The following is a 25735-nucleotide window of genomic DNA, read 5'->3' on the forward strand; positions in this document are numbered from 1 at the left end:
CTGAGAGCGGAAGTCAGCCCGGGACCAGGGTTCAATTCCCGACGCGGCAGGGTCGTGGACATTGGTCAGCGGACTCGATAATTCTCGCTTCGGTGCTTACTATAATCAGGGGTTCCACTCGGCAACTCTGGGCATTAGCTTGCCTAATCTCCACAACGGCCCCACCAATTCCGGGGATGCCTGGCTCCACCTTGGGGACTCCCAGCAAGGACCATCCCACAGGGAAAGCCAGGACGGGTTCCCCAGAGTTATACAGCGCCGGGACGCCCCGTTGCTGGGGCAGCTGTGCGCTTACAAGTATACTACATTTACATTTACTTACGTTAGAAAAAAGCGGGACCAGAGCCTGGCACCAGGGATTAATGGAGTAAAAAGAACAATTTTGGAAGTAAAAAAGGCTCTCGTTTTAAATTGAAAACATACTGGGTCTTATTTATGAGCCCCTGCGTCACTTTTGCACAACTGGTGCGTCACTTTTTGTGATGCACCAGTGGCATAAAAAATGCAACATGTTGCGCCATATTTACGAAGTGACGCATCCAGGTAGATGCGTTGCTTCGTAAACCCCTGCGCTACATTATAATTGCGCCAGGTATAATGTATGCAGGGAGGGCATACCCCCGCAAGAAAGGGTCGTAGGAGTGGCGCAGCAAAATCTATGAGATTTCGCTGCGCCACTTCTAGGACGCCAATGCATCAAAACCTTACGCCTGCATCATGGCAGGCGTAAGGGTGGCGCAGGCCCTTTCACATGGGGCTTGCCCCATGTGAAAGGAACATTGCTGGAGTTGCATCAGGCTTCAGACACAACTCCAGCAATGCGCCACTTTTTGCGCTGACAGATACGTCAGTTATATTGACGTATCTGTTCTTCCTTGCGCAATGATGCGTCATATTGTAAATATGACGCATCATTGGTGTCGCAAGGAGGGCGCACTAAGAAGTGATGCGTCGCTGCTTTCACGCAGCGATGCGCTACTTCTCGTAAATAAGGCCCACTATGTATAGCAAAAAGGATATGTACAGAGTTCACCTGACATAGGTGCTCAGGCATTCCGCACATGCATGTGCACATATTGTACATTTTGCGGAAATATGGCTCCTTGCACTGTGGGACTTATTTACAAGCCCACTGCGCCCCTATTGCGTCACTTTTAATAAGGGCCACGTTGTGTGTAAGAGGGTAATGAGGACAATTTACCCCCTGGTCTATGGCTTTTTTCAAGACCCGCCCTGCTGGAGAAAATTTTTCTCTCGACTTTAAAGCAAGCCTGGCTGTTCATTAAAGAAGAGGCAGCTAAGCACAACCATACGACTAAATATCACCGGACATCGGAGCTGTCCTGTCTTCTCTGCAGCCCACATGCATAGCACAAACAGCACTCCCACATTGACAACAACATGGAACAACGCGCATAGCCGACACTGCAGTACAAAAGACACAACTGGCTCTGGACATTCACAGAAACATACCTACTACATCTGACAGGCCAGAAACCGTGAAATGGAAATGTACGCGTACAACCTCACATCCGACATATAGTCCAAATGTACACTGTCCTGCAGAAGGATCCAGCAACCCCAAACAGTCACAATGTACATTGCCATACAGTCTGCATGCAAACCAGCACAATGCGACAACATATATGTCAACACAGAGTCAACATGCCCCTCCTCTTCACATCGCAGAGGGGCTCACAATACCTTCAGCATAGCACAGAATACAACACATCAGTAATGCCGGAGAGGACCACCACACCGTCGACACTGACTCCCTACAACAGCCCATCGGTATCTCACACAACCCCCCACCAGAACTCAGCCAGCCAAGCTACTCAGGGGGGAACACCGAGCCTGCAACAGACCACACAGCAGGAAGCACCCACAAGCACAGCTGGTTCACGACACTTCACCCACCCACACATGGCACCCCAATGCCATTTGTCAGCATGCCAAAAGGAGGTGGCCCAACAGGTGTGGGTGGGGGCCGAACCATGAAATGCGAACCAGGACACATTTGTAGGTGTCTATCACCCTTCAGGGCCCACCCACAGCCCTCTAAGGAGACCCACAATGCCATAGAGACACATGCAGATGCACATTCACAGGACTGAACCACGTCCAGTGGCGCTCAAATAGCAGTCACACACTGATGTTGGCTATGCGTAAAATGGCCCGGTCCACTCCCCTTACGAATTGAGTGGGTGACGACAAAGCTACATGTCCAAGATCCAACCCGCTGCCTGGGGTAACATGTCTGCATCAGATGTACAGAGCGCAATGTAATGTCTTAGGGCCCAGGGCCTTCATGCATACAACAAGACCACAGGGACACATACAGATATCATGTTGAGCTGGCTACGGCCACATGCGCCCAACTCCTTTATTGGCAGGGCCACATGTAAAGTGACGCCTGTGCTGGATGTGTGTGGGGTGAGTGTAAGCCATTCTGCATGGAATATCTGGTGCTGGCAACCACTTGAACATTGGACACCAGTGCAACGGAAGCAAAAAACACATGCATAACATAGTCAACTGCTGAGCAACATTGAGTAAGCTGGAGAAAGTCCAGAGGACAGCCAACATTCAAACAGAACTGTCCGTGAGTTGCAGTGCACTGGGGTTGGGACACTAGAGATGAGAGCGCTCAAGTGAAGAAAAAGTCTCAGATTGTATCCCTTCGATATGTTCCTGATGCAGATGCAGTGGGGTGTGTTAGACCTGCATCATCTTCCCCATCAATATCTCAGGGCCCCCACACTGTTTGAGGTGACATAGCTGTGCAACCGCTCCACAGCACAAAACACAATCAGCAACGGACAATGGCCTGCGGTGTACTGGGTCACTGGCACCTGGAGTGCTGAGCAGGGTATCAGGCTGATGATGGCATCCAAAACAAGCCTGAACCACTCTGTAAGTCTGTCAGGACCACCGTCTCAACTCTGGCAGATGGAGGTGGTCTTTGCGGTAGTGGCATGTGCCTCCTGTGGTGATGCGACTTCTGAGCCGGTCTAGACTCGCTTTGGTGTGTGAGCCCTGGTGGGACGCATTTGGGCCCAGAGGCTGCATACAGCGCAAGGTCACAGAAAAATGGCGTTGATGACCCCAAGGCCTACGCTTAAGGGGCCAACCAATGTCTCCAGAGAAGGGGTCCTGGACCTGATCAGCACAGTTAGTGGCCCTGGATGCACTTCGGCTGGCCCAGGCACCCTGCCACGGGATGTTGACTTGCAGTGCAGTCAGATGGGCCATGCGACCTGAGCGGGTCACCATCAATGTCCGAGGTGTATGTTGCGGAGGTTTGCGGGGGACAGTGGATGGTGTCCTCCAGGCCATGACACCGAAAGGTTTGATTTTATCCGGGAGCAGCAAATGGAAGAGTGGAATGCAACAGCCTCATTGCCACCACCAATTTGGAATCAGCTACATGAGGATGAAAACTTCCCCCTAGTCTCTAGACTCAGACGTCACCAAAGTTCGACCAGAGAGTGTCCATGAATGTCGGGGAACAGACTTAGTGGCCCTGGGGCTGGGAGGGGATGCGGTCTGCGATGATGCCGGTACACTGATATAAACTCCGCCATTGTTAAATCATGACTCTCTGACCTACTGGACCACAGTGCAGGCCGGAGGCAGTGGTCAGCAGTGGCCCATAGCCATGTGTCGTTGGTTCGCAATGCACAGCGCTAGTGACACCAGGGCAGTTGTCGTCAGTGTACGAACACCTCCGTAATGATGATCCTTTTCTCTCCGCCAAGATGCAATGCCTCATCCTCTTACGCCTCTCCTTGCACGCAATGATATGTAATCTGCCTTTGCATACTCGATGTTCAGTTCCAAATCTGTGACCTACTTGAGCGCAGCCTAGGCCGAAAGCAGTGTAGGCTGGAGGCAGCGGTCAGAACAGGCCATTCACTGAGTGTCCCCATAATAGGTTGGTGGCCTCACCGGCCTTGCTTAGTTCAGGTTCAGTGGCACCACGTGTTCGGTCACCTCCGTGACTGTGACCCGGCTTTCGTCCGGACTGAGACTCATCTTCCTCTTACTCCTCTCGTGCGACCACTGGTGTGGACTCTGCCATAGGTGCCGGATGTGAGACTTACTGGTCCGCAGGGTAGTCCTGGTTCCTCATACAAGTGTCGCCGGCTGGTGTTGAACAGGGTTTGTGGCAGCACATGTCGCCGGCTGGCGTTTAACAGTGTTTGTGGCAGCATTTGTCACTGGCTGGTGTTGAACAGGGTTTGTGGCAGCATGTGTCACCAGCTGGCGTTGAACAGGATTAGTGGCACCAAGTGTCGCCAGATGCCCACATGGAACTATGCCTCACTGATCGGGGGGTCTTATGCTGTGGCCGCTGGCCCGGACTTGGGGTCACTGCCATTCAGGAGCCAGGACACAGTTTCACATATGGGACCTACTGGGCAGGTAGAATTTGCAAATCGGGAAGGAGTAATGTGGGCCAGAGTCGGGGGGCCAGCTATGGTCTGAGATGCTGGCAGGGATCGTGGGCCTCGGGCTTGGAGCTTACACAGGCACGTGGTGGGCCCTACTTGACATATGACAGTGTCGGCTGCTGATCAGTGTGGCCTGGCTGTGCAGGGTCAGGCCTGATGGGTTTGTGGTCCAGTTAGCTGGGGTACAGCAGGCGCACAGGATCGCAGGTAACTCCGCTAACAAGGATGGCGTCGACCTTGTGTTGGGGTGGGAGGTGCTGCCCTGGCAGAGATGTTGGTCTTTCTGGAAGAGGACTACACCTAGCACTACTTGCTTTTTATTCACACCCCTACGCTGGCCTGGTGTACTCCGGGCCATTCCACTCTGCCATCGCTTATGGTGGGGCGTAACAGGCAACATTTCTGCGATGACCCCCGCTGGCTGGGGTGACATGGTTGTGTCCACTGTCCCCTACACTCCATACATCAGAGGTGTATGTAGCCGTGGATATGGGTATGTTCTGCATACTGCGGTCTGTCCAGCACATCGCCGCGACTCTTGGCATTATCTACTTTCTCAATCATAGTTCTACTGCATCCTTCACACATGCCTGTTTGCCACCTCTACCCACATACGGCTATTGTGTGGCTGAGGTGCCATGCCGTTGATTGGTCATGTTCACGGCTTGCCCAGATTACCATTGTAAGTTGTTCTATCGTGTCTGGTGGGTGGGCATGTTGTTGTGCATGTTGGTTGTGATTTTGTGACGTGTGCATTGCCAGAGTTGTGGATTGCACGGTTGTGGAGTTGAGGTGAGTGGGGTGTTAATTTGGCACTTGCCAATGAGTTTTGCATTTCCCTTGGTGCTATCCTGGGAACTCTGGTTGCTGATGGACTGTTGGAGGGTGTAGGGATCATGCACACTGGCTGTGTATTTGGAGGAGACCTTGGTGACGGTCCCACGGTGTTCTGATGTTGCCTGCACATTGATGTGTGACGTGTGCTTCTTGTTGCGCTGATTGTATGCTGTGTCACCAGGGGGCACAGGTGGGACATGTGTGCAGTGGATTGCCCCAATACGTGCGTGGATCCGGCTATAGCGTATGGTACTTGCTTGGTCACCAGTGGTTCCTGCGCATTGTGTTGGACGTATGGGGACTAGGGTGCCAGGGTGATGCCCAGGACAGGTGTGGGGGATGTGGATGTGGCTGGCTGTAAGACTCGGCCTACTCTGTTGGGTGTTGGTTGGGGTGTGCCAGATTTAAAGGCAGGTAATTGGCTTCTGAGACAGAGTTTTTACTCAGTCAAGGGTGTGTTTTCCAGCTCTGGAAGTGTGATGATTCTAGGCTTGCTCAGGTGGCTTGCTTATAAGTACATTTTAGAAAAATTACTTTTCCGCTTGTCAGATTTTACTTTAAATTAGAATATGAAAATTAAGTAGGAAATAACTTTGATGAAACTTGCTAGCATTTTACCAGGCAGAGATGTACAATTATCTATTTTACCCACACTAAGGCCTTTCACAAAAAAAAATGTGGCTAGACTTACGTAGTGAAATATTTTTTATGCTTCTCAATGTGAGATCACAACTTTTAAAAACACATTGTGTCCCTTTTTTATAAATTAGGCACGCCGCACTGTAGGTTTACAAAGCAGACTTTATGGGTGATTTGATAGTATGTGCAAATATGTTTTCCTACATGGCAAAGGCACTTTTCCTTGCCATGCCTAATGGCAGTGCCTTTAAACTGCAGCTGCACCAGAGCACAGGTGTTCCCCTGGAGCTATATATTTTGCCATATTGGTGTACATTAATGACATTTAACTCCCATACTGCGGTGCATTTTCTGCACCAACGACTGTGGCTTTACAGGAAAGTTATTTAGACATATTGGGTGATGCCAATGTTACCAATATCATTTTAGGCCAGAGGGCGTGTAACACGGCATGTATTAAAATATTACGCCACACAGAGACCTAATACCAGCAAAAATAGGATTCAGAAAAAGGTGAAAAATCCTGAGTGACCATACAAAAAAGGTGAATTTGTTACATTAGTGCTATCTTCTGGACACTGCTGCCATATGGTCCACCCCACCCCGAGTCTAATCAACCAAAGCTGTAAAACGCCCCAAGAAGAAAACAAGTCAACAACTCAGAAAGGGCATGGTACTGCTCTGTATTGATGCCCCAGCCACGCAGCCAGCCTGTTGTAATGTTCTAATGCCTTCTAACCGTGTGAACATATTCATTAAAGGTTTCCGAAATTATGTTTATTTAAACTCTGTGACCCATTAGTGGAACATCAGTAAATAGATGCTGCCTGCCTCATTTCCTGTTGAACATGGCACTGTGAGCAAACCCATGTCGGCCTTAACTAAGAGAGAGATTCCTCAACATAGGCTCAATCAGGGGTTTCTGACAACCACTAATGACTGGCTTTAGTGGTAGCTTATTGCCGTTTCTTCAGCGTGATTTGAACCTACAAGCATGTAAGTCTTTTACTTGGCTTGGCACCAGTTACCAAACTTGCCACATGCCTGTAACTCTGCCTTATATGGAATGCAGTATAGGGTTGGTGATGCCAGTCAACTGGCTTTCAGTATATGATTCTGTATTATAATAATTACAGAATCCTATTGATCAAATCAATAACTGCTGCAGTTTATCATCAGTTTAAATAAAGTGACCAAAGCATTCGCATCAAATAATCAAAAAAATATAGAGATGGGAAAAAACACGAAAAAAACTTGTTCTTTAGTAAAATGTTGTCTTTATATTGTTTCTTAACTCATAGGGTACATATCAACAGTAGTCGTTGATCACAATCCTTAACAAATGAACAAGGAAATTGTAAAATCAGCCTATTTGGATACATACAAGGTCACACTTGGACCACACTGTGAAGGGTCACTGCCGTTAGCACACTTTTCTGTCCTGAAGATGGTCTAAAGGATTAATTCAACTCAAGACCGAAACATCGACTATACAGTCCTTTTCTTTGTTTGATTAATTTGCATTGGTGACTATGTTATTGTGGTAGAATAGATGTCATCTAATAATTTGATCTAGGATTGGACTTTTTCTCAAGTGAAATATAGGCTGATTTTACAATTTCCTTGTTCATTTGTTAAGCATTGTGATCAACAACTACTGTTGATATGTACTTTTTGATCATTTGATGTGACTGCTTTGGTCACTTTATTTAAACTGATGATAAACTGCACCAGTTATTGATTTGATCAATAGGATTCTGTAATTATTATAATACAGAATCATATACTGAAAGTCAGTTGACTGAAACAAAGTCCCTTGCTGGCATCACTAACCCTATACGGTCTATATTTGCCCAAGCTCGCAAGGGTTTATTGGGTTTTCCCACCCCCCCTTACCTTTAAATGGAATGCATCAGGAATAAATAAGGAAAAATGTGCTGTCGAGAAAAACATTTCAATGGAGGGTTACTTACTTTCCACTCCAGCAAGACTTATTTGCCTGGACTTCCTATGTAAGTCTCTATTTTTCTCTTAGCCTGTCATTGCTCTGTGACTCACCCACAAAAACTATACAATCTCCAGCTAACAAGTAAATGTCTCTCTCAACCCATCAAATATCATGTTATTATTAGCTGTATCCCTCTTTCAGAGGTTTAACTCAGCCTCAACCTATTCACTTTCAGACTGAATGGTGAAGCATCACGACACCAACCTGATAAGCAGGTGTCAAGTCTGACATTGCCCCAACTCAGCAGGCCTGTGAATTTTTATAGATGGGAGTGTAGGAGCCATAATATACATGGGACCCTACTATGCATGTATGAAAGCATGTCTCTACATTCTTTATTGCAGATGACTTTTGACATTTCTAGATGCCTGTATCAATAAAACTGCTCAAGTTATTACAGTTGAGTTGTGATATCATAATACCTCCTGCCAGAATCCTTTGTGAAAGGCAGGTCAAGGAGCTTCATTGAAGCTTCTATTTATACAATGCAACTAAAACAAAACGTGGCTTGTCATCCTTCTGCTCTGTTTTTCTTAAGCAAACAGTGATCAGCAGAAAGGAGAATTGTATGGCAAGATGTTTACTTTTTGCACATTAAAGTCATTATAGGAAACATCGTTTCTCTTTACATTTTCTACACATTCTGAGCCTTAGCACTTTTTAAATATGACTTACAGTGAATTGATTCTAATATATATTTGCAACAAATGACTGCTTTTGATGTGGTTAATTCACACTAGATTCCGCTTTTATTCTTCATGTCTCCAGCCATACTATTACTTTCATATGCAAATGCAATACAACAAGAATTTAAGTGGTTTGCGGCAAGGGTGATTGTCTGACCATGTATAATAAGAATAAAATATCACCGCCATACATTATAAGGATATTGCAAGTCATTAAGATGTATTCATAGTAAAGAAAAAGAAAATATGCTTCAATTTAAAGTACTAACCTTATGAGAGCCTTCCACTGCAATGAATCAAGGTATAATTTATACCTCTAATGTAGCTTCTATATAGTAATTATTGTTAGTAATTGTACAGATGTGTTACTGTCTTTGGAATAATTTAGCCATCCATGACTCTGTATGTTTAACAGAATGAAATGTAGTATATTATTAGTTATTATCATGAGTGGACTATCTCTCGTACACATATAGGTTCAGCAGTGTACTAATGATAAATGTTGGTAACTGCAGATGCTTTGTTTTTTAAGTGTTGCATTCATTCTGCGATATGATAGGACAGGGGGTTGTTTACCCCACCCAAGTGATCTTCAAAATATTAAAGGCACCACTTGTATGCCTCATTTTTTCGTATGTATTCCTAGTAACTGCTTTGAGCCTGTAGTGCTGGCAACTTTCCCTGCTTACAAAATCATGAGGGTTGATATTTGTTGATATTTGTGTGCTTCTCTCAAGATCTACCTGCACCAGCAATGCCCAGATACTTTTAACTCAACAGGAATCTTTTGAGCTCACTGAACGAATTTGAGGCATCTACATTTTCAGTTTCTTTGGCTCTCGTTGTGGACTCCCATAGTCTTTAGATCCGAGATGGAACCCCTCTACATATTAGGCCATGGAATGAAACAATATAGAGCACCAAATGTGATGAAAGCGGTGATCCTCTGCAAGCTAATTTGAGTAGATTTTCCTAAAGTGCTTGAAGCATTCCTCAGACAAGTATGGAAGAACACTGTGCTTCCCTGGGCCTAGCACCCCCCTTTGAGGAGTGTCAAATTCTGCTAACCCTTTAGGAGATTTTTATTGGTGTAGATTAATTGGTGCCAAACTCCTGACCACCATCAGTCTGATCCGGCACATGAGCCTGAAAAAAACAACAGTGTGATAATGATCCATTGTAAAGTTATCAATGTGGCCTTATTAAGACTTTTTGTTTGTTCACAGAGAAACATTTATCACAAACCCCAATTAAGACATTTAGAGGGTATTTCCCTTATGAATTCTTTTACTTTTGGGGTGAATTTTCCAACCTTTCTGGTATTCACAATGTATACCAGTAGTATTCCTTGCAAATTATGACAGTCTTGTATTTCCAGGATTAGCCACATTTGCAAAATAGATAGATGTTGAATTTCCACCTGCAACTAGGCTTACCGTTCTGAGTGGGCCGCTTCTATGGAGTGATACATTGTTGCAATACAGATTCATTCTGTTTCCTCCTGTATGGGTCTCTCCACTTTCACTCACCAGGCAGTACATATTAATTCTGGGTCTCCGTTAGACTTGGCATTTCCTCGCGTGGTTACCCCTGACTTCTTGCCTCTACCTCCATTATTTTTGATGCTGTGATGGATTTCGCTTTGCTGGTTTGGATGCTTTGGGCACTTTGCCACTGCTGATCAGTGTCAAAGTGCAAGCGTTCCCTGTATAAAGTGTATGGTAATTGGTTGTCCATAATTGATATGTTTGTATTACTAGTAAAGTCCCAGGTAAAGTGCACTATGTGTGCCAGGATAATACAAATGCTACTAGTGGGCCTGCAGCACTAATGTAGCCCTAAAATAGATCTCTGGCCTGCCACTGCAGTGCCTGCTAGCAGTTTTATAACTGCCTTGTTGTCCTGACAAGAGCACCCACTTCCCATGCCTTACCATCCCTTTTTATGCACATCAGACAACCCTATAGTAGGCCCAAGGTACCCCCCTGGGCAGGGTGCAGTGTATGTGAAAGGTAGGGCATGTACACAGGTGTGTACCATGTCCTGACAGTGAAATAATGCCAAATTCGTCTTTCACTGTTGCAAGGCCTTCTCGGCCATGGGACAGAATGGGGAATGCTGTGTCACATACTTCCAGCATATCTTCTAATAGGCATAAGATGGAGAGATGGAGTTTAGTGTGTCTGAACTCAGAATTTAATAACACATCTTTTTGTGAAGATGGTTTTTGAATTGTGTGCTTAGAAACCACGTTTTTAGAAGTGGCTGGTTTCTTGTCTTAAACCATCCTGTGTGCCTCTGCCTGTTTGTGTATCGACCTACTGTGTGCTAACCTTCAGAAAAATGTCAAAAACCTGGCTGTTCAATCAATAACTCCGGCTGCCTGGTATATGCTGCTGTCCATAGCGCCGAGACACCCACGGGTATTTGAGCACTCTATAAATCTACAAAATAGATACATAAATATATAAATACTGGGTTTGGATGTGACAGGGTCTGGGGAGTGTCCTGACCTCAGAGGGGAGAAGGTGATACAGCAACAGGCTGGCCTGTAATTGATGTGAGGGGGGAGGAGTAGCCCCCCTGGATGTGAAGATGGCTGTGTTGCTGCCACAAGAGGATGGCTCCACCTCCAGCTGAGCGTCTGGGGCCCAGACCTGCACTATCAAAAGAAAAGGGTGTGAACAGGCAGGCAGACACCCAGGTCTGGCTTGGACTGGGGTCAGAGCCCCATAAACACAAAGACTTCAAAGGCATTTAGGGGTATAAGTGTGAGAGCTGAAACCCCTGAAGTCAAGACTGAAATCGAAACTGAAAAAAGGATTGTACCTACTTGGTGATCAAGAGAAATCTCTGTCAAAGTAGAACAGCTGAAGAGACTGAAGAGAAGGACTGCCCTTGCTGTGTGTTCTGGGGCTGGCCTGCACTTTGCTGATTTGACTAAGAAGAGGACAAGAGACTTTGCTGTGTGCTGTGACCCCCTGTTTGTGAGGACTTTGCTGTGTGCTGTGTCCTGAATTAGCATGTCTCCAAGGGCCTGAGGAGAGCTGGTCCTCTGTTGTGGAAACTTAAGAACATAAAAGTATCCAACCGTGTCTCAGAGACGCTTAGTGCGTGGTGCTTTTGCACGCCGGAGACTGCCGTGTGGTCCGTGGTACTGTTTACGAGGTGCCCCATGATTGCATTGCACCCGCAGCGTGAAAAATCGTCCACACTGCTGTATTGTTGTTTGGGGCCCTAGCCGTCATCGTAACTGAGGCTGTGAGTAATGACAACCGCCACCGGCCCAAGCCCTGCTGTGTGGTCCGTGGTACTGTTTACCAGTTGCCCAGTGATCGCATTGCCCCTGCAGCATGAAACATCATCAACGCTGCTGTATTGCTGTTTGTGGCCCGAGCAGTCATCGTAACTGAGGCTGTGAGAGAAAAACACCACCGCCGGGTCGAGCGGCTACGTGCTACAGGGTTTCTGGAAGACTGCTGTGTGGTCCGTGGTGGTACACAGACATAATATCGACTCCAAAATATCGTTTGGACATAATATCGACTCCAAAATATCGTTTGGAGAAAATATCGACTGGACAGAATATCGACAGCCAAAATATCGTTTTTAAGGTAAGTGAAGTAATATCGTTTTTAAGGTAAGTGAAGTAATATCGTTTTTATTTTTAGGGTTCAGGGTCAGTTTTGGGTTTTTGGGTAAAGGGGTATTTTTAGGGTTCAGGGTCAGTTTTGGGTTTTTGGGTAAAGGGGTATTTTTAGGGTTCAGGGTCAGTTTTGGGTTTTTGGGTAAAGGGGTATTTTTAGGGTTCAGGGTCAGTTTTCAGTTTTTGGGTAAAGGGGTATTTTTAGGGTTCAGGGTCAGTTTTCAGTTTTTGGGTAAAGGGGTAGTTTTAGGGTTCAGGGTCAGTTTTCAGTTTTTGGGTAAAGGGGTATTTTTAGTGTTCAGGGTCAGTTTTCAGTTTTTGGGTAAAGGGGTATTTTTAGGGTTCAGGGTCAGTTTTCAGTTTTTGGGTAAAGGGGTATTTTTAGGGTTCAGGGTCAGTTTTCAGTTTTTGGGTATTATTTTATTATATTTTATTACTATATATATATGTTTAATAAATATGAAATAAAAAAATATTTATTTAACTTTCATTAATTATTTAATTATTATAAGTTAATTTAAGTAATTTTAAGTATATTTTAGTAATTAATTATTAATATTAATTTAATTTAACACTGTTTTTAGTAAATACGATATTTTTTACAACTATATTTTTGTAAACGATATTTTGTACTCGATATTTTTGTACTTACCTGTTTGTACATACAAACTCGATATTTTTGCTGTAGATATTTTTTCCTCGATATTTTGGGTAGTCGATATTTTGGTAGTCGATATTCTTTCAGTGATCCGTCCGTGGTACTGTTTACGAGGTGCCCTGTGATCGCATTGCCCCCGCAGCGTGAAACATCGTCCACGCTGCTGTGTTGCTGTTTGTGGCCCGAGCCATCATCGTAACCGAGGCTGCAAGTGAGGATCACCACCGCCGGCCCGAGATCGTCAACCAAGGAGATGGCCGTGCCGTAACCCATCCGGCTACAGCGTCGCCTAACAACGGAGCTGAACCCATCTAGGTCATCCAGTAGGACTTCTAACGGGGAGAGAGAGAAAGCGAAGCAGCGCACCCCCCAGGTAAGGCTTGGACTCCGGTCAGGAGCTGCAAGTGTGTGTGGCCTGGGGAGGCGTGTAGGAGGAGTACAGGAGTGCTCCGATCTCACTCCCCCTGCACTGGGTTAGATGCGCTGATTCCCCCAGTGGCCCGTATCTGCGCAGCAGTACCTGGCCACCCTTTTAAGCTTATGACCATTGTCTCTGGTGTTGGGGCCTAGTAGAGGCCGAGTTGACCGAGTCAATTGACGTACGCATTATCCTTGCAGTACAAACTGCCTGAATATTACATTACATATCGAATTATTCTTGCATTACGAACTTCATTATTCTTGCATTACGAATCGCATTATTCCTGCTTTACGAACTGCATTAGTACATGCATTAAGGATTGTGTTATTACTACATTATGAACTGCATAACATTGCATTAGGACTGCATTAGATCATTGAGAACTGCTCATTAATGCTGGAAGAACCTCTAAAGTGATTGGTGGCCTAATAACCGGCAAAGTGAAATATTATGAATACACATATGTTGTATTTCTATTGTTTGGCCTCATTGTATTCCGTTTGATAAAGATACCGCTATTTTTATAAAAACTAGTGCTGTGTCCATTTGTGGTGTTATCACTGTGTTACTGGGAGTGTGGTTGCAAATACTTTACACATTGCCCTGCCTGGCTGCTCATGCAAAGCTACCAGGGGGTGAGCAGGGGTTATCTAAGAGTGTATCCCTCCTTTCCCTGACTAAAAGCAAGGGTCCCTATTCAGACTAAGATATCCACCTTAGCCAACTAGAGACCCCCAGTTCTAACAGTCTCTGAGTAGAGTTTGCTTGTGGGCCAATTTTTGCACACATTATCTCTCATGAATAAGGAAATGTTTCATTAGCGAGAAGATACCTTTTGGACCTTCTCTTTGAGAGTGAGAATCTTCATGTTCCTCACCTTTTTAATGTTTGCCATTAGCTTAATCCTGTCCTTATTGCTTATTTTGTCCTGAAAAAGACCCACCAGTGAGGCATCGACTGGCCCCTCCCCCCACTCTGAGTTGAAACGTCATCATGTTTTGAACTGCCTGTATTGTTCAATTTTCTACAGAATATCTTGGATGTTTGAAATGTTTAACAAACAGGATCTGTTGAAATATGTTTACAGATGTTATGGGTCTTTCCTTTCTTCTTCTTTTCTACTTTTTATGCACAAGCACTTATTCTTGAGGAAATTGTTATGGTTCTTGAAGCAACCAAGGTATGAAAATAGTGGATGTACAGCATTAACATAAATTGAAATCTCTGTTATGGATTAATATTGAATTGTGTGGGATGATCTATTATTCATATGGTGTCTCCCTGTTATTCTATATTCTTTGAAGTTTGACTAAGGCTAGTTGAAGTGAATTTTTCTATCTTTAATGTCCATCAGGACCATTATTTTCTATATTGCATTGTACCCAGGTCCTTCTTATTTTTTATGGGTTACTCCAGTAATTTTTAATACAGTTCTCAGGGAGCAGAAAAATCTTTTGCAATATAATTCCTTTGCTACATGCTATTACATTTGTATGGCCGTCATCCGTCCTTTACCTTCTTATGGTAGCATTATTATGCAATAGGCCCCTACGTCCTGATCAGTTGTGCATCTGGATTTGAATTTAGGCTTGAACAAAAATCTTGATTGCTTTGGATCGATTTACAGACAGTGAAAGCATTAGTATTGCCTCTAAACACAAGCTATAGTCACTGTTTGCTGCCACACCGAAATGTTGCAGCAAATTGCAATGTATTATATGCCATGAAGTTCCCGAAAAAATGTTTTTACCGTCATGCAGGAAACAGTCTAACCATATGCTGTAGGACTTGTTTTGCATCAGAAATGTATGCCTCTATTCTGAATCAAGAAATAATTATTATGAATCCAGTTTAAAGCATTTTATAAACAAGGTATTGTGTTTTGATGGTGCATTGAAAGTGGTTTCACGAGTTCTTACTAGATATGTGTTGGGTTGTGTGTCTGGTGGAAATAATGCAAAAGAAAGTTGAGGGGTCATTGAAACTCCTCTGTTGAGCACTGTGGCTTGTGGTTAATGTGCAACATATGGGAGGCACAGGGAAAAGCCACAGCCAGCTACACAGACAGACGGTATACCCCATTCACAAAGGTTGGTGTATGAGCAGGTTTGACCTACCCTTTATTTTAGGTATAAAGTTTTATATAGCGTGAAATTGATCCCGAAGGATATCAGTGTGCTTTACAATTTGAGGGAAATGAAGATAACAGATCAGTACATGAGTCAAATAGGGAATAAAGATAGGCATTGAATCAAATAGTGCACACATAAAAGACCATATATAAACCTGGGTAAGCGAAGAATGGGCTAGTCAACATAATGACAAAAGGGGAGCAAACACAATAGTAAAATACAAGATTGGCAACCAATATTGCAGTATGTCCGATGTGATTAGAGCTGACAGGCGCTCCTTTTGTTAACGTAAGAACTTATACATGAGGAATCTCTTTGCTTCCAATTTGAAGGCAACCTTGGAAGAGATTCTGCGGAATTCCGGTGGAGAGAGTTACACATTTTTGGTGCAGAGCCCGAGAAGGCTCGTTGGCATGTTCTCTTTTTGCGGAAGATCTGGGGTTTCAAGAGGGGGGAATTAGCACTCCTCGACGGTCTACCCCCTCCAGATAGTTCTAGCTTTTGTGCAAGGTAGTTGGGGGTTTTGAAGTGGAGGGCTTTATGCAATAAGCAGGCAATCTTTAGTTGAATTCTAGCTTTGTAGGGCAGCCAGTTTAGGGATTTTAGGACCGGGGAGATGTGGGCGTTTCGCTTGGTGCCTGTTATCAATCTGGGCGCCGCGTTCATTGATGCCTTTAGAGGGGCCAATGTGTATTTGGGGAATCCACATAGCGTAGCACTGCCATAGTCATGCCTCAGTAAAACAAACACTTGGACCACTTGCTTGAAATGTGCTTGAGGTAGGAAAAGAATGATATTCCTGAGTGTTCTCAGAAGGTGGTTAGCTCCCTTGCACACATTGCTAATATGAGACTTCATATTCAGATGTTTGTCCAGGGTGATTCCTAGAGATTTAGCTGAGTCAATAATGCCGGGGGGAGCAGTTGAAGGTGGTGAATTGGTTCATCCATAGGTCAATATTAGGAATGTGTTTCGGGGGAGAAATGAGGAGGAATTCTGTTTTGGAGGTGTTTAGTAGGAGGTGGTTCTCCATTAGCCAGTTTTGAGTAGTCATTAGGGTGGAGTTGAGTAGCATGATGTTATCCGGGGAGGAGATTAACCGGTAGTGTTGGGTGTTATCTGCGTACATATGGAAGCGAATGTCCATGGATTTTAGAACATTAGCTAATGGTTCCAGGAACAAATTGAAGAGAATGGGAGATAAGGAGGTCCCTTGGGGAACCCCCATGGTGACTAGGAATGTCTGGGAGAGTAAGTGGTTCCTCTTAACTCTTTGGGACCTGTGCTGGAGGAAGGTCAAGAACTATTGGAGCACCTGACCTTAGAGACTCATCCTTTGCTCCAGAATATCTAGGAGGTTGTCATGATTGACAGTGTCAAAGGCAGAAGAAATGTTGAGTAGGTTAAGGAGGCAGGATTAATTTCGATCAAGCATTATTAGGATGTCATCCATCACGTGAGTGAGAGCCAATTCAGTGATTGCAGAACACCTGACTTACTCTTGAATTTCAGAAGAAAGCCAGAACTGCAATTAAGGAATAAGTAATTAACAGCAAAATGTTTGTGAATTGGACACCTTGTTAATACATGGATATGTGGGGAAAAGGAAAGGCACCTATGGCAAAGCACAGTCCCACAAAAAGCTTCCTGGGGTCCTCCATGTTTGGTCATGAACCTCTACTGATTTCTGTGGCTTTCTCCTTCTTCGACTCCCCATGTCTCTAGCCATTCCCCTTATTACAAAGTTAACATAAAGGCTCTCCCATTGTTAATAGATATGATATTTCATCTGCTTTTCCTGGTATAGTTTTCCCAGGTTGGGTGTTCTGCACAGAGCAATCCAAAGGCCAAGGCCTTCTAGCCTTTATTTCACTGGACTCCTAGCTTCATGGCCACTTCCGCAGTCGAGGGGAATGACCACAGCAACATTACCAGTGTGTGCTTCATTCTGCGACTTCTTTGCTGAAGAATCTGTGAGTGGTGCACACCTTCTGAAAACATTTACTGCTCGTAGTTTGAGGACCTATTTAAGTTAGTAATTTGGGCACATCCCACTCATTTTGGTTTCTGTGAAAGCATTTTGTGGACAAAAGCCTATTTGGAAAAAGAAAAAAGACTGAACCCAGTAGGTGGTTAAAATTAAAAAGATTCTGTCCAGAAACAGTGGTATCGTTACAACATTGGTGCAAAGTATATACCAAATGTCTTACTTCGTATTTAGTAAATTGTGCGTTTTAAAGTGATGAGGTTTTACAATGAACAGTTGGAGAAGTAATGCAATTCTTAATTACTGCTATTATTTAATGTTTTCAATAAAACTTTAAAGCTGTCTTTAGAAGCGGCTCATGGGTTTTTCATTGTTTGTTTCACAAATTACCCCATCCTCTGCACATTTCTCATTGTAGATTTCAGCAAGTGAGACATTCTAAACATTCATGTTAAATACTGCAGCAATGCAGCTTTTGTTGCAAAACACACCAATATCCGCTTGTAATTCCCCATTTTATAAGGGGGGAACTTGGAATAAGTGTGCCTTTTCACTGGGCCTTTTCATTGCAGGTAAATTGTGAATCCCTGGTTTTATGGGCACTTTTGAATAGGGCCTATATGACATAGGGCCACATGAGAGACAGGTAGATGCCTATTGTGCAAATCCTGGAGGCTAACAGTATCTTTCTCTATACATTGTTCCTTCTTTCATTGGGGTTCAGCGACATAATGCAAATTGCTCTACTACATTAATGGATTTCACAACATAGAACAAATTTCTCAAAAGCAGTAGAAATCCACAAGGTGAACACTTTAGGGCCACACTAATTCTGATCTGCCTACACATGACTATAAAAGCCATTGAGACTGGTGGGGGGAGGGCACAATGTGGCCTGTACTAAAATATTCATAGGTGACACAGCCGTGTCCTGTTTGCGAATCAATGCGTTGTGTATTGAGGAATGAATGGCCCATTTTGCACCATAAATAAATGTGTAATCTCTCAAGCACCAGGATAAGTAATGTTCCCTGTTTCTCAATGTACTGACATCGTAATTCCAGTACTTGTGTCCCTCTAGATTGAGGAGGTGTAAAAAGATTAAATTGAACAGTGGGATCTTCTGCAGCACATCATTTGCTTTGTGATTGTGAGGGAATTTATAAAGCGCATGGCTACTCAAGCGTGTCCCAGCGCTCTACGTTCTGTGAAAAGAAATGGATAGGGATAGTGACTACTAAAAAAACTGCCAGGTCTTAAGCTTTTTATTAAAACCGGCTTCAACCTTTATTTGACACAGGTCAAAAGGGAGCTTGTTCCACCATACAAGGCACAGCGAGGAAAGAGAGCGACCTTTCGCAGTGGCCAGGAGAAACTTAGGGTTTATGCAGTCTATGTTGGCTTTTAACCAGAGGCGGCTCCTCAGCTAAGGCGGAGGAGCGTTGCCAAACTGCTTAAAGGAAAAATAAAATGATAATAGCTATCATTATTATATTTTTTTCCCTATTACCGTCAGTGGTGGTACAGTGCTGGCAAGAGCAGGAGGAGGAGTGTTTTCACTTCCTAAGTGCACATGAATGTTTAGCTGGCCCTCTTGGGCTGGCCAAACAATCATGCACACTTTGCATCTTCCCCACCAGGCTGCATTACACAGCCTGATGAGGAACACACAATGCCTCCTAGTCCCTGTCTGAGCACCGAACCATGCCGCTCAGACGGATCACAACGCTGCAGCATTTGTGATTGGCTATGGGGAGCCTGGGAGCCCGGGTTCTTCTTGCTAGCGGTCGAGACTGGAGAACAGACAAAGGAAGAGGACGGAGGAGAGGCGGCGACCGGACAGAACAGGTAAGTCTTTTTTTTCTTCCCTTTTTTCCTCTCTGTGACAAAGCCCCTCCCCCACTCTACCACCCACGACCGGTAGCAGCCACTACTGCTTTTAACACTAGTTTATAAACGGCACGCATATATTTCTATATTTGCTACTGTACCGTGAAAGATCTGAAGGGACTTTTTTGCAGATGATTTTGGCTCTCCATACTTCTGTAGGCAGCAAGACATTATCCCTCTCCATCACCTTGAGGAAGGCCGACATTGTGCTTCCATCAGCGTACACAATGCGATAATGCACATCCATCAACTGCGGGTAATTAAAATGAATGCACATGCCCGCGCGCTTGTGGTAAGTGTAAGACTAAAGCTTGCTTCCAGGAATCCTTAGAAAGGGATAGTCTGCCATTTCATCTCATCTGGGCACTGTGTGCTTGAAAGGAGATTAAACCAACCTTTAATATAATTGGCTAAATCGTCATTCATAGCATAATTCCTACCACATGCTGTGTGTGCCTTGGCGGCCTAAATGCGCACAGTTTGCTGCTAATCAATTCACAGGCTGGTAGCTTGAAAATGCAAGCAGACAGACACAGCAGAGCCAAGATCCAACAGAAATGTATTTGAATAGAGTGAGAGCTGCTCGCTCTTCCCCTGGTCCTTCATTCCTTGATCCTTGTTGCTGTCCCACGTGCGTGGGCAGATTCATGGCAAGGGGCAAAGCGCAATTATGAATTGCATTTAATAGAAATGTTCTAAAGATATTTCCTTTTGAAGTAAGTTTACTCTATTAATTTAACTCTGCTGCATGAAATCACTACAGTATCACAAACGGGCTGAATAAATTCGAAATTAAATTTCTTGAAATCATATTTGTTTGTCTGACATCGGCATTTCATGACCTATATATAGAAATACTATAAATATATGTATATATTTGTTCAGTGAAAAAACACTGAAACTGAAATTCGATACAACCAAAATGTGTACGTCGTCATGCACTGCTTATGACCTTACACATAAAATTACTCCTGACATCTCAAATAACATCTTCGATTACATCACTGTTGATGTCATCTAGAGTTACCTCTACTCTGCTCACTTCGCTTTAGCATAATGACTTTTTACTTGATAAGTATTTACCTTCTCCCATCTATTCTACTGTCATCTAAAGATACACTAATTAAAGAACTATTAATCCACCTCCAAATTTGCCTATGAATAAACCATGTAAAAATACTGCATAGGGTACTAAACAAACCTAACTCTTATTTGCACATTTATCCCCTACAATCTTATCAGAAATAATTTGCTTTAAACATCACTACCCTATTAGCATATAAATTCGTGGTTGCCCTCCTTTTAACTTTCACCTACCCTTGATGCATCTGCACAAAACTTGTCAGACCCACTGATGACTAAATATGCTAATTGTATGGCCAATTTTATGTAGATTTGTCAAATGATGCCCTGGTTATTACCAAATGTACACATTTTTAACCCCATTTAAATGTGCCTACCTTCCCAAATTTGAAATACCAAGAGCAAACTAAAAGCGCTGAGTATGTGCCAAATGTCATGCAAATTCGTCGAACAGCGCAAAAGTCATAGGCAAATCCAACCTGCACCTTTCCAACTGTCAAGATATATCTAATATTTAATCTTTTCATGGCCAGATAGGAATACTTTTTAAATGCTAATTTCTTGAACACTTCTAAATGGATTTGCACAAAACCAATCAAAAGTACTGTCTTGAGTAATGTTCTACTTACATGTCATTCGGTTAAATCATTTTTTTTCTGTATCAAGGATCACAGCATCCTATAGAAGGTAAAATGAGAAACGTCACTTGTGAGACTCTATGCACCCCTTGTTTCTTTCTGTTTGTTTCGAATTACTTCGCTTGTGCATACAAATGTTATAAGAAACCCAGCTTAGATTTAGTGGGTTTTTTGTTACATTTTGCAAACATTTGTTGAAAGGCGCCAATTAATTTAAGAAAACAGAAAAATGAATTTCTAACGGCAATTCTGAATTAACCATGCATGCACAACCGCTATCTCCACCTTTCCAAGTGAGTAGTGAATTCATAAAGGTACAGAAGCTGCACTCATAAACCGGCTCCTGTATTTTGTGACAACCTGGAAAATCTATATATACAGAGCCAAAAAGTACTGACAGTGGGAAGGTGTTTTAAGGAAGGCTGTGGGGCTTATTTACAAGGCCATTGTGTCACTTTTGTGTCATTTTACATAGGAAAAGTGACGCAAAAGTGGCGCAAGGGACTTGTAAATCTGCCCCAGTATTTTTAACTACATATTTATATAGCATTCTGCCTTTTTACTGCACAATATAACTTAGTTTTTCACTTGCTGTTTTCAATACACCTCTTTTTTGTGTTAGGAACATAGCTGTTCTTTTTCACCAAATAAGAACTCTGGAGCGACTATACTTATTGGAGCTTTAGCCACCTTTTCATACTGTATCTGCTTTCATCTTTCATCCTTCATATATTCGACTAACAGACTGCAGTAAGTCAAGGAAGCTATGGAGTCATTTGAAATCCGACAATGTACCCTCCTGTTTAGTATGGCTCACTGCAGTCTTCTCTTCCATAATTGCTTAATGGTCTCTTCAACTTCAGTATAAGAGAAAGTGCCTCCCTTAGGCCCTCATAAATAGCAATTGAATGCAAGTATGGACCACAATTCCATTTAGTTTGCCCATTTCGGTGCATAATGCAACTCGACAGCCCCTACCTATTATTGTAGTCTTTCTTTGCTCTTAGCTGCCATTATATTTGTAGAGAAACGTAAATGTCCTTCACATCTAACATGAGCTTCGATTGGAATTCCATAGAGCATATTATCAAGACCACTATCGCCGCTTGATCTGCAGTTTCATGCCGATAAAGCGGCGATAATTTTATCGCCGAGTCTTGATAATATGCCCCAGTATTACCAACAGATTGATGTACTTGCAATAGGTACATTACTCATGCTAAATTGTACAAAAAATAAACACCAGGCAACATGCATTAATATTTTACAAAATTAAAAGACCTAGAGCCAGATGTACGTCTATTCCATTTTGCGAGTCACAAATTGCATTGTGTTGCGACTTGCAATGTGCATTTTGCAAAATGAAATGTACAACAGTGTCTCAGACATTGTTTGCCATTCCTAATGGGGTCCCTAAAGACCTGCCTCATTAATGGAGTAGGTTGCATTTTTCGACCACTGAAAAATGTCACAAATCACAGGGATGGTGGCCTCCCAGCAGACCACCACGTCTGTGTTTGCGTTTTAAATAAAACAACTTTTTTATTCAAATGCAGCCCGTTTTTTTAAAGTAAAACGGGATGCATTTAAAAGAAAAAAATGGAAAGTTTAATTTTAATTTTTTAAGGGCAGGCAGCTGCTTTCAAAAAATATTTTTGCATACATTCACTAAGGGGATGGGGTCCATTTGGGACTGACATCACGTACTTGAAGTAGGTGGTAACTGCAATTGTTTTGCTATCGCAAAACAATCATACATACCAGTACTACTTGCTATTAGAAAGGGACCCCCTTGGCACGCCCTTCCTAATAGCTGCTCACAAGACCACTTTTGTGAGTTGGTAATAGGTTACGGACTCGGAAAATAGGGTTTGTACATACACACAGCCCTTATTAGCAATCGCAAACTAGCCGATTTCCTGTGACCGCTAAACAGGATCATACATCTGGCTCCTATTTGTTTGTTCTTTTATTGCTTTTTCTAGCTTGCATTTGTGAACTTGAAATCAGATGGCCTGCTCTGTTAGTTCTTGCTATGCAATGTTGCCTCCCGCCCCCACCTATTTATAAAACCTAATGTGTGCAGTGCAGATAAAGGAGCATGGATTCATCAAACAACATTTAATGTTCAGGCAAAACATGTTTGAAGTTTTCATTTCCAAACTATCACACACTTTAGAAATAACTCCGAATTGAGCCCTAACCATGTATGATTTGAGCTCCTTAACAAGGCTCTTTCAAATAGTTAATTAGACAATTAAATCAGGTAAATTCATAATCGTATGCACTTTTATTTCAAGATTAACTTCAAATGTAATTTACAACGAAATCCACTATTTGCCTTTCGCATGTACAAGCAACTAAATGAGAACTGTGCACCATACTGCGACTGGACTGCAAAATGAATCAAAATGTTCATCAATGTCAAAGGGATGTGAAAGCAATCCCCCATGGGGAAAAGCCTTTAAATTATTAGTTACAGTGTCAAGCAAAAAATAAACACATTGAAATTTAAATTCTCGCAAATCAATCACAACAGAAGAATATTTTATTATTCACTGCTGATAGCATAGCATTTAGAAACATTCACCATTCACCTTTTATGAGGAGAACCTACACGTTAATGTTTTACAAGAATATTGTTACATGTCAAATGATTAAGATAATACCAGCACAACATATTGATAACTGCATGTCTTAATGTTCCACATTTATACATTAATTGCGATAGTCCAAAGGTGAAAGGTTTAATTTATTACCATAACAGCAACATTGACATGAGAAAAGTGATATTTCCTCCATCACAGATTTTAAGAAACGATCTTGTTACAAAATGAAACAACTTTCCTAAAAGTCATGGAATCTCTTCAATGTGACTTTAACATGCTGCACAAACTTAACTCAATGTATTCTGATCTTAGTTAAATATTTTTTTTGTTATAAAAACTATAAATGAAAAATGCTGTGGCATAAACCATAGATACAGACGCAGATTTTAATACACTTCTTATTATCATTCATAAAGGAAGGGATGAGTTTTTTGACTCATTCGGGCCTTGCCTACTGTAAGACCTGGTCCCACCATTAGAAAGTGACAGCCAACACTGTGTGGTTTTAGTTAGGTCAGAGTGTCAATCGGAAGCACATTTTTTGTTTCACTAAGGAATTTGGCTCTGTTTGACAAATCTTCACAAAACTTTCCTATAAAAAGTTCATCCACATTGGCACCTTCATGAAGACATCCACGCAACTCATTGCAATGCAACTCTACCTTAACCTTCTTGCAATCCTCCATTTGTCAGTTCTCTTACCCCCTCAGAGCTTACACTACTGTATACTTCAAATTAACCTTGCAGTATGGCCTGTTATACTCATCCTAATATATTAATTGAGCTCCAACAAAAACATAATTTCTTTGTGTATTCTGCATGTTAGAGGCAACTATGTCAGAAAGTCAGCTTGGAGTGTCAATGACCGTGGTGCTTGGGGATTGGGTGTGTGTGCACCCACCCCCTCCCCCTTCTGCTTCTGCAGTGAGATTCAACCAGTAAGCTCCATATCAGGCAGAGATTTGGAATTGAAACAAGTTTATCTCATTAAAACGTTAGGGATTTATCTTATGCTGAACTCATCTAGGTCAGTATAGAGCTGCAGCATAAGAGCCATTTCTTAAACTGTCATTATAATCTGGCAAAGAAAAACTGTTGCCAGGGCCAAGCTATCCTTCTAATACATATAGGGCACCCCTAGGCTAGCCCCTGAACAGCCAAGAGGGCAGGGTGGAATACATCAAAAAGGTAGGACATTTACTTGTAAGTTTTACATGTCCTGGTATTGAAAACTCTTGAATTCGTTTTTCACTACTGCAAGGCTTGCTTCTCCCGTAGGATAACATTGGAGTTACCTTATCACATTTTATGTGTCCTTTCCAAATGGGACTTTTGAAAAAGATACTTATAGCAAACATTCAATTAATAAGTGCCAACTCTCTCAAACACAAAAATGAATAAAACAATTGCAGAGAATGCGACCTTAAATATATTGTTATAAATGTAGCAACACATTTTATATTGATATACAAAACTTTTTATTTGGTATCGATAGTCATATTACTTATTCTTATTTCAATAAATATATTCATTTTCAATTCAGATAATAAATTCAGTGCAAATAAATTGGGTGATAAACAATTTACATGAATACAAAAAAGACACAAAACATAAACATATACTACAAAAAGTCACACTGGACCGGTCAATATTCTATTGTAGTAGGCAAAGCGGTTTGTTTTGACTACGCGCGTTTCTGCATTCTGCCTTCATCAGGTGACTGTCATTCACACATAAACTGAACAGGACTGAAACTAGGAAAAATACAAATATATATATATATATGTACATATTAAAAATAAGGTCGCATAATGACAATATTGCATAGCCAATATACAGATATCAACAAGAGAGAATAGGTCACTATTTACTTAAGTAAGTTTCATAGACAGATTATACCTGGTATATATACGTCTGTTATCCTGAAGTTCTACCTGACATAAATATGTCTAAGTATATCGGACACCAGGATGTAGTTGTAACATGTATAAACTAGAGTCATAATATGGGACATCTCAGGCATTGTTATCATTTCTCTTCCGACCAT

The sequence above is a fragment of the Lissotriton helveticus genome, chromosome 10, assembly GCF_964261635.1.
Source record: "Lissotriton helveticus chromosome 10, aLisHel1.1, whole genome shotgun sequence".
Lineage (NCBI taxonomy): Eukaryota > Metazoa > Chordata > Amphibia > Caudata > Salamandridae > Lissotriton > Lissotriton helveticus.